An 8308-nucleotide genomic window follows, 5' to 3' on the forward strand; every position below is an offset into this window, starting at 1 on the left:
TTTTGAGATGAAAAGAAAATTTGTAAGGTAGAAATGGGGTAACTTATTACATACAGCAAGTAGGTACTTTTAGGTACCTACCTAAGAATGCAGGAAATTTGCTTTTCATTATTGAACAATAACAGAGCAATAGTCGGGGGGTCCGCATAAGGATTTACCGCACCCTCACCAATCCTCCGGGACAACTTTTTTCTTAAAGGGGGGAACCCTAAAGAACATTTCTAGCCCTTGTCCTAAAAAAAAAAAAAGGTGGCCCTACTTACAAAATGGCGGTCATTTTGATTGATAGGTCAGCCGAAATCGCAGATGTTGCGTTCTAACAGAGGATTTGCACGAAATTTTTCAAACCGTACAAAGGTAGATCGAGAGAACAGGCAAAAATTCATCATTTTTTTGTCAAAATTTCAAGTGCTAAACTGCCTTTTTCGATTTTTGGTGAATTTTTGAAAATCAAATTTAGGCCAAAAATGAGGGAAAAAATCAAAATTTTACCAAATTGACCAAGAAAGCTGAAATTTGGGATATACCCTATTTTCGACATGCCAAATCGATTGAAAACGGTTTCAACCCGTTTTGAGCAGTTCTGGAGCCTCCAGCAGATTTTTGAAACTCGAAATTCCCACAAAATTGCATCAAACTGGAGTTGTAAAGCTGAAAATGTATTCTAAAAACTAATTTCAATACGCTACGAAGTACCGCAGGTGAATTTCAAGTCGTTATGGAGCCTCCAGCGACTTTTTTGAAAATAACCGGAGCCTCCAGTAGATTTTTGAAACTTGAAATTTCTCCAAAATTTCATCAAACTGTGATGGAGAGTCGAAATTCATTCTGCAAACTAATTTCAATAAGCTACGAAGTTGACTGCTGCTGGAATTCAAATTTGTTTTGGAGCCTTAAGCGACTTTTTGAAAGGTTATATGGCATTTTTTTGGAAAATTGATTTTGGCTAAAAATGTGGGAAAAAGTCAAAATTTTACCAAATTGACCTAGAAAGCTGAAATTTGGGATATACCTTATTTTCGACCTGCCAAATCGATTGGAAACTGCTTCAAACCGTTTTGGGCAGTTCTGAAGCCTCCAGTCAATTTTTGAAACTGGAAATTCCCACAAAATTTCATGAAATGGGGTTGAAAAGCCGAAATTTACTCTGCAAACTAATTTCAATACGCTACGAAGTCGACTGAAGGTGGATTTCAAGTCATTTTGGAGCCTCCAGTAAATTTTTGAAAATTACTGGAGCCTCCAGTAGATTTTTGAAACTTGAAATTTCCCCAAGATTTCATCGCAAATGGAGATGAAAAACCGAAATTTACTCTGTGCTCCAATTTTAAGACACTCTGAAGACGACTTCAGGTGGGTTGAAGTTGGAGCCTCCTGCGATCAAAAATATTGATTTTTTGGGCACTTCAAGGATGAGCAATCTAATTAGGTGTTTTGGTTTTCTGGCCTTCTGGCCTTCTGGGCACAGATACACTGAGCCTATTACAGAGAAAAACACTCAACATATCGTGATTCGTGAGTTCATTTCCGAATTGAAATCATAAAAAAAATGAGCAAAAATTCGAAATTGGGACACAGTGCCAGCCAAGAAAAATTATTAGAATTGAAAATCTTCGAAAATAAAATCGAAAAACCGGAAGAAAAAAAATTCTCACGCATTTAGCATGAGAAGACCGATTTTTCGTAAAGTAAAAATCTTTTACGAACGACATGATCCACTTTTTTTAAAACATTCATTCGCGAACGAATTGATTCGTATAAGTGACTCGTTCGCGAACGAATCGATTCGTACAAGTGACTCGTTCGCGAACGAATCAATTCGCACAAGTGACTCGTTCGCGAACGAATCGATTCGCACAAGTGACTCGTTCCCGAATGAATCGATTCGTACAAGTGACTCGTTCGCGAACGAATCGATTCATTTACTCAATTTTTGGTGAATCATTCACGAACGAATTGGATTATTTTCTGTGAATCATTCGCGAACGAATTGATGCGTAGGTATAAGTGACTCATTCGCGAACGAATTAGTTCATAAATTGAAGAATCAATCGATTCGTTGGCGAATGGTTCTTTCAAAAAATTGATCAATTCGGTCATGAATGATTCACTAAAAATTGAGGGTCGTATTAGTACTTTGTAGGAATCGTGCAGGCCTAGTGAGATTTCAAGTTTCATTGAAATCGGTTCATCGGTTTTCTAGGTAATGAGTTTTAAAAACTGTTGAAAAAAAATGTTGTCGCTCGATAAACTGGGAAGCTTTGAGCTTTTGGAACATGATAGTGATGGAGAAATGTCCGGTTAGTAGCGTAATTGTGAAATTTCAAATTTTATCAGATGTGGATAATCTCAGACTCGGAGTAGATAACTAAATCGGATTCTTAAAAATTGGAGCCACGACATCGGTGTCTTGAAGCACAAAGAATCGTCGGAATAAAGGTCTCAAAATAGTTAATTTCTTCTTTTAAAAAATGTATCATCTAAAAAAAGTTTAACGAGAGAAATATCCGAACTGGCATGAAAATTTTTGAACTGGACAAAACTAGATCGAAAGAAGGAACGAATATAATACGTATCTACTTCTAAATAAAATTTCAGGTGCCTACTAAAATGAATTTTTCGATTTTTGATGAATTTTTAAAAATCAAATTTGGGTCAAAAAATGAAAAAAAATCAAAATTTTACCAAATTGATCTAGAAAGCTTGAATTTGAAGTACCTACCTACCTATCTTATTTTCAACTCGTCAAATCGATTGGACACAGTTTCGAATCCTTTTTATCAGTTCAGTTTCGAAGTCTTGGCGAATCTTTGGATTTCTGCGTCAAAATTAATTCATTTCTGATGCCAGATTGTCCCGAGTACGCTTCCTTCTACTGAAAATTTACCATTTTTTAATAAAAAAAATGATCTAGAAAAAAGTTGTAGAATTTTGCATTTTTTATGACGGATTCTGACTAATTTGAGGTCACTGATTTCGAATATGAGGTCAAAATTGAAGCTGGTTTGTGTAATTCCGAGATAAGTACCAAATTTCTATGAAGAAGGGGTGAACGTTCAAATCGGACAGCAGAGTCGGACTCGGCGACCTCGAATTAGTCGAAAAAGACCTTTTACTCGATTTTTTTGGAAATCAAAAAAATCCAAAAAATGCAAAGGGATTAGATCAAAGGCAAACGATCACTAATGATTTTTATCACCTAATCATCATTTTTTTCTAAAAATGAGTAAAATTTAAAACAAACCTCCTGAATGAGCCAAGATCTAGCATTAAAACCAATCAGGAACCTCTCTCTTTACAAAGATTCAAACCCATTTCATCTAATCTACGAATGCAATTTATGGCAGTAACCTACAAAATGGAATTTTCATATTATTAATGAATTACAATTATCACGTAGATATAGGTAGATGTAAACGTACTTATCGATATTTTCTCGATTCTGGTTTCAATTAGGTACACTCAACGCAACGACGACGACTGCAAGTCGAAGACCTATCAAACGTATTAAAATTTATAATACCAACATGATTTGAAATCAGCCAATAAATAAACCATCTATATACTCTCGTCTCTCGATCCATTCCACAAAGAATGAATGCAGAGTTAATTTTTCCCATAACACATATCTCTCAAACAGACCTTGGTATTACTTACCACGTACTCGTATAATATAAGTAAGTCGAAGAGTAGCATCGGTTTTTCGTTTCAGTTTCGTATAAGGTAGAGGTACAGTATATGTTATGTTACATAAATTATTGCATATTAAAATGTAAAAGCCGTTTTGACGACGACGACAACGATGGTGGAGATGAGTTAGATTCGTTATATTATAGTGTAGTAGGATGCACAGTATATAATATCTCGTATTCAGGTTGGAGAATATGGATATATGGATGAGTATGAGGATGGAGTGCGGGGTCTCGGTACCTCTTACCTATATATCTAAGCTCGTACAATACACATCTAGGTATAAAATATAGGAAAAGGTAATTGGCCTTATGGTGCTATAGTGTGTTTCGTTCTTATAAATCTACGCAGCTTGAATTACACATACGTATATAACACTCGGTATTTAATTTATTTTTTGTCATTCACGTGTTGTTGATTTTGGTACGTATCGTGTGAGCGGGTGGAGGGGACAGGGGAGAGGGGATGATGGAGTCCGCGTCATATCCACAAATAACAGTAGGACTTGACACGATAATAGCAATTTATATTTTAACTTACAAAGCGCGTTTTATAAAATATTTCTAATAAATTACTTAAGAAGAGCTACAGTAATGGAATATTTTTACATAAATCGAAAGAATTGATGATATTAAAAACCGGAATTACCGCCGAAGATTTTTTCCCCCTCCTCCTCCTCCGATTAGTTGCGAAGAAAAATATCAACTTTAGATATCGCGGTCTTGGCGAGAATGACAGTTATGGAAAATGTTTAAAAATCGGAGACTGATTTACGACACATATTGGTCGACTTGACAATCTTCCAGGTACCTGCCTCATGCCTGCCCCATGTGTTGGTAATTGTTCGATGCAGAATAGAGAGGTTTTTTGTCGATTCGGATTCGGTATTGGCGTGTGTGATTTTTTCGTATCTCATCCTGATCGTATACGTATGTATAATATGTGAATTGTGAGGCTCTGAGGTAACATATAGCAGTTAATAAATCAGCGCCAATGACAAAAAGAACAGAAAAATATGTAGGTGTGGAAGGATGCCAAACGCAAATAGAAAGAATCGAGCAAATTAATTCCAAGACCACTTCGAGTCGACTTAACGGTGTAACGATTTATGTTTTGGCTGCGCCGATCGACGGCTGCTATCGATTTTTTCGAGAAACGACGACCGCCAAACATTGATAGGTTTATGTTTTCGGATGAAGTTGTGTATTACTTTTCGTTTAAGTGCAAATACTCGTTAAACAATCTTTCTTTTTCTACTCTTATGCGTCTCTTCTTCATCTACCCGAGCACTCGATGTGGTTGTATTCTTCGATATTTATGTACGTTTTGTATATAGATTATAGGTACCTATATTACTATATAGGATGGATACCTGGGTTGAAGATGAAGTTGAAGAAAAGCAGACCAACTTGTTCGTTAGGTTTATTTTATAATTCCATTTTGTCCATTTTCATGCCGACAGAATTGTGTTATAGATAGCATTACGTCGGATGTCGATGTCACTTTGATATATTTTATTCCTCAGATACCCATCTCTCGCGATACTTTGCCCAAATTATAGGTGTAGGTATAACTATACGGTCTGAAATTTGGATGGTGTTGAGTTGAATTTATTTCATTTTAAATAATCTCCATCTGATCCCGTCGATCGAATAGTCACCCCTTGATGGATATTTATACCTATCTAGTTCATTAAAATACTCGTTAAGATTTTATAACAATCATTCTGCAAAGATTTTTTAAAAATATGTAGGTAGCTATACCTGTGTCTGGCTTCCTTTCACCTCCCTTCGTTTGAAACATGCACATTATCGACAATTTAATTATAACAATTTGGTCCAGATTGCCTCCAGCTTGCGGGCTACCTGTGTTTTATAATCGATTGTAGGTACTTGAGTAGGGTCGAGATTCGATGAGTGTTGAAAAATATTTACATTTTTACCCAGTCCGGCATATGACAATAGGAATAGTTGCACTTCCCCCGCTCTGCTGATCCACTGGGACAACTTTTTTCATAAAGGGCACATTCTAAGGAACATTTTAAAGCAAACTTGTCAAAAAAAAGTTTGGTCTTACTAACAAAATGGCGACCATTTTGATTGACAGGTGAGTCGAGAAATCGCAGATTTTGCATCTCATCGTACAAGACTTGTGCGAAATTATTTGAACTGGACAAAGCTAGTAGATGGCAAAAGCATGAAAAATTCATCGTCAGCCTAAATTTCAAATGCTGAAGAGCATTTTTAGATTTTTGGTGAATTTTTGAAAAGTTAGTAAATTTTAGTCCCAAAATGAGAAAAAAATCAAAATTTTACGAAATTGATCTAGAAAGCTCAACTTTATTTGACGATATTTTGTTGACATTTCAAGTTTTAAAAATCTATTGGCGGCTCCAGTAGTCTCAAAAAAGTCGCTGGAGTCTCGATTTGAAGAAATTTTGTGGAAATTTCAAGTTTTAAAAATCTATTGGAGGCTTCAAGAATTTTCAAAAAGTCACTGGAAGTTTCAAAATGACTTGAACCCATCAGAAGTTGACTTGATAACAAGTTTCAGTTTGAGTGATGCGTGAATTTTGGATTTCCAAATTCATTCGATGAAATTTTGTGGAAATTTCAAGTTTTGAAAATCTGCTGGAGGCTCCAGATCTACTCAAAACGACTTAAAACCATTTCCGATCGATTCGGCGGGTTAAAAATAGGGTATATTCCAAATTTAAGATTTCTAGGTTAATTTGGTAAAATTTTGATTTTGTTGTAATTTTTGCCCAAAATTTGATTTTCAAAAATTTACCAAAAATCGATAAATACACTTTAGCACTTGAAATTTAGGATGACGATAAATTTTTGCATGCTCTTTCGATTTAGCTTTGCCCAGAAATCGAATGAGGACTCCAAAATACACCATTAGCAAAAATTTCAAACGTTAAAATTCATTGGCAAATTTTTTAAAATTCAAATTTGTCCCCTTTTTCATAAAAAAATCAAAATCTGATCAAATTGGCATGAAAAACTGAAATATGGTTTGTACCCTTATTTTTGATCTCCCGAGTTGATTGGATAGTTTCGAAATGTTCTGGAGCCTCCAGCGAATTTTTGGTTTAATTTCACAGATTTGAATTTCTTTCTAACTTTGAGGAGCTTTTATAGAAGGAGGACCACATTTTTTTGGGAACCGAGAGAAGAATTTTAAAAGGAATCTTGTTTAAAAATGACAAATTTTCAAGGTATAAGTTTGTGCAGACTTCAATTTTTTATTTTTATTTTTATTTTTTCATTTTTTTTTAACTTTGGAGGGCTTATGCAAAAGTGTTAACATTATTTTAGAAGATTAAGGAAGCTTTTTTCTTGAACAGAAGAGAATAATTTTGACGCAGAAATCCAAAGATCTGCTGGAGACTCCAGAACTGAATTGCTTAAAACAAATTTGAAACCGTTTTCAATCGATTTGACGGTACTTCGAATTTAAGCTTTCTAAGTCAGTTTGGTAAAATTTTGATTTTATTCTCATTTTTGACCCAAACTTGATTTTTTTTTAAATTCATAAAAAATCGAAAAATTAACTTTAACAGGCACCTGAAATTTTGATCAATTTGAAAAATGGATTTTGGATACTACTGAACTTTCTCAAATCTGCCAAAATCCAGATTCTCGAGAATCTGCCAAAATCCGTGTAAAAAACCGTCGTACTTTTTTTTATTTTTTTATTTAACAAGGTTTATTACAATCTTAAGGAGACCTTAAATACGTAATATTTCTGACTTTAAACAAGTTAGTTACATGACATGTGCAGGGTTCTCTCCAGTGAGAGTATACTCTGCTATTTTATAAAGTATCTCTCCAGTGAGAGTACTCTATTTTTTATAATATCTATGACTAAGTCGTGAGGTTTTAACTGATGGATGTTTCTTTGCTTTGATCTTGTTTTGTGTGTTTTCAACTTGAGAAATTCTTTTATCCATTTTTTTAAGCAGTTCCCAAATGTCTTTTAAGCTCGCCTGCTCTTCTAGTTCCACTGGTTCATCCGATTCATCTGTGTTATTCTTTGGAAGGTTTCTTTTGACAATTTTGGCTTGTTCAGGTTTCTGAGTTGTTATCTGCTCCTGGCTTTGAGTGGTCCTCTGCTTAACACGATCAATTACTGTCATCTTTGGTTTAGATATAGCAGCAATTTTTGCTTGATATACTGGACACCCTCTCCAGTTGGCTGTATGATCTCCATCACAATTGGCACACTTGGCTGGGTCTTCTTTCTTCTTCCTACATTGCTTTGTTTCATGGTCTAATCCACACTTAACACATTTGGGTTTCCTTGCACAGTATGTTTTGGTATGACCAACCTGCTGGCAGTTTTTACATTGAGGTAGCTCCCTTTTTTTTGCTGGAGGTTCTACCTTCACTTTAGTGTGCAACAAGAACCCCATTTCATAAATGGTCTTGTTGTTTTCTACCTTATATGATTTCTTACTCACAATTTCTCCAGATTCATCTTTTTTCACCTCTGTTTTTTTAATAATCACATTGGTGACATTAATGACATCATGTCCGATTTTAATCAATTCTAATTTGATATCCTCGGGTGAAGTGGAGGGGTGTAGCCCTCTTATAACAACCTGATAGGG

Source organism: Planococcus citri, chromosome 2, assembly GCF_950023065.1.
Source record: "Planococcus citri chromosome 2, ihPlaCitr1.1, whole genome shotgun sequence".
NCBI classification, from domain to species: Eukaryota; Metazoa; Arthropoda; class Insecta; order Hemiptera; family Pseudococcidae; genus Planococcus; species Planococcus citri.